The sequence below is a fragment of the Pteropus medius genome, unplaced genomic scaffold (genome assembly GCF_902729225.1).
Source record: "Pteropus medius unplaced genomic scaffold, Ma_sr-lr_union100, whole genome shotgun sequence".
In the NCBI taxonomy this organism is placed as follows: Eukaryota; Metazoa; Chordata; class Mammalia; order Chiroptera; family Pteropodidae; genus Pteropus; species Pteropus medius.
This window is the reverse complement of record NW_024344370.1, coordinates 498,767-501,523: the sequence shown is the minus strand read 5'-3', so window position 1 is coordinate 501,523 and position 2,757 is coordinate 498,767. Positions and strand designations below refer to the sequence as shown.

The 2,757-nt window shown below is 38.6% G+C and overlaps 1 pseudogene; it reads right to left on the bottom strand.

The window, feature by feature from the left end:
• Positions 1-2,307: 2,307 nt before the first annotated feature.
• Positions 2,308-2,426, bottom strand: LOC120608443 (uncharacterized; annotated as a pseudogene).
• Between the last annotated feature and the right edge of the window lie 331 nt (positions 2,427-2,757).

The following is a 2,757-nucleotide window of genomic DNA, read 5'->3' as shown; positions in this document are numbered from 1 at the left end:
GGCTCATTTCTCTAACTTCGGAATTATAAAATGGGTTAATAATAGACTAGATCCTTGGTGTTGATGGTAGGTAGCATTTCTTTTGTCAAACTCCCAACGGAACCATTTCACTAGTATGTTTGCTGCGTAAAGAGGGTTATATTTATTAACTTGAAAAAGCTGAAAAACTTTATTTTTATGTCACCAACAGGAAGTATTGAAGAACCATTTCAGCTCGGGCATTTTCTATAGCTGCTTTGATCTGACGGGATGTAGAAGAAGTAGCTTGAAAATGTCTGTAAGACTCTTTATCCTCTGTTAGCCACTGTCTTTCACTGGTTATGCCATTTTCCATGAGCCAGTCAACAAATTCTTAGTATTTGGGGGACAATTCTGTTTAGAATGATAAATAAAGCATTAAAGACAGAAGTTGCCTAGGCTGGATAACTTCTGTTTGTGACACTTTACACTTTTACCTAGAAAAAAATTCAATATGGCACTGGGTTAAAAAAAATGTAGAGAATGCTCTCTTGCTGTTTTCTTAAACTCACCATCTGTGTTAGTCCATTCAGGCTTCTATAAAAAGTACCATAGACCGAGTGGTTTATAAACAACAGATTATTTATTTCTTGCAGTTCTGGAAGCTGGAAAGTCCAAGATCAAGGAGCCGCCAGACTCAGTGTCTGATGAGGACTGGATTTCTGTTTCATAGATGGCTGGGGTTTTTTGTTTTGTTTTGTTTTAAGTTCATGAAGCAGAAGGATCAACAGAGTTCTCTAGAAAGTCTTTTATAAGAGCACTAACCCCATTCGTGAGTACTCCACCCTCGTGACCTAATCACCATCCAAAGGCCCCTACCTCCTAATAGTATTGCCTTAGGAATTAGGATTTCAGCATATGAATTTTGGGGGATACAAACATTCGGCCTATAACTCCATCCTTCTCATCAAACTCAGCAGCAGCAGCAGCAGGAACATGGTAGGTACTTCTGAGAATACTGTAGCTGATCCATCTTGTATAAATGTTCACTTTCTTCACGGAAGAATTGTTTTTTCAAATATTACATTCAGGCCTAGATAAGTCACCCAACTTAACGAAGCATTTCAAAACCACCTGGTATCCTTAAATGTCCCCATGACCGGGCTTCCAATATCCTGTAGGGCAAAAATCTAACAAAGACAAGTCATCCGCAAAGGTCACTGCTTCCAAGCTCATCTTTGGCAGGAGGCAGCTCAGTGCTGACATTGAAAAATGTTTCTAAAGTACAAAATACAGTTCTCTTTCGTGCAAAATTTCCAAATCTGATTTGCCTTTCAAATGTATTGCAACCTTTCAAGGAGTGGTTTTGGAAAGGTTTGGGGGTTGATAACAGTCAAAAAACTGTGAAAATGATTTAATGATCAAGGACTTTGAAGTGCCTATTAAAGACATTTAACTAACTTTCTATTTCTCCCTACATTTTCCCCCAAAATGTGTATGTGTGGAAATTTTCCATATAGCTTTTCTTTGAGCTCAGGGACCACCATTTCTTATGTTGGAAGGAGGAAATTTATTACTTTACAGGTTCCTTGCTTCCATGTGTGTGTGTGTGTGTTTTTCAGAGCTCACTAAAGTTATTCTTTAAGCTTTTGCTAACAAATTAAAAGACTTTGTTTTCTTAATTTCTTTTCCGAAGCATTATATTATGAAGGCGACCCCTCCTTCCCCTATAAATCTTCTAGTTACTTCAAGTTCAGCAGCAGGCTATATGAGTCTAACTCAGGCAGTCGGGGAGGCAGAGAGGGAGGGAGAACTAACATTGTAATCACTTAACCGATGCTAAGCACTGAATGAAATCCTTTATTTCATCTACATTTGCTCATTGCAGGCATGCATTCACGTACTCAATTGGTAAATGTTTATTAAGAATGGACTAAGAACTGGGTGTTATTCTTGGGACTGAGTTCAAACAATCTATTTATTCATGGTCTAGTAGGAAAAACATACAAGTAAAAAGTAAATATCAATGAAATATCAAATGCTTCTTAAGGGACATTAATAACAAAGAGGCTGAGAACATGAACTTCTAGAGGCAGGTCATCTGGGTTTGTTTCCAAACTCTGCCACTTACTAGCCCTGTAATTTTGTGCAAATTACTTCACTCTTCCACCTTGGTGTCCTCATTTGTAAAGTGGGAATGAGAAGAGTATCTTCCTCGGGAAGTTGTTTGGAGAATAAGTGAGTTAATACACAGAGTGCTCATAAGAGCACCTGGTACCACGTTCACATGTCTGGCTACTTCTCAGAATTTTTTATTTATTTGTTCGTTTGTTTGTTTGTTTGTTTTTCCACCTATAGCACCCAATCTTTCTAAGTGGTCTCCCATCCAAGTACTAACCAGGCCCGACCCTGCTTAGCTTCCGAGATCAGACGGGATCAGGTGTGTTCAGAGTGGCATGGCCATAGACTACTTCTCAGAATTCAGATGTCCTGGACTAGGAACTTTCTCATCTGCCCATATGCTCTTCTCAAGAGTCACTCATCCTACCATGTTCTTTGGTTTCTTATAGCTTTTATCACTATGCGAAATTATTTTTATTCTTATTTGCTTGCTTGTTTACTGACATTTTTCCTCTACCAGAACATACAAAACACTAGAGCAGAGGCCACTCCGATTTTATTCATTGCCATATTTCCAGACCATAGTGCATTATGTGGCACAAAATCGTTTTCAGTTGGAATTTGTGAATTGTTGAATGTTAAGAACTGTGACAGGGGAAGCCTTGAGCTCAATTTAGG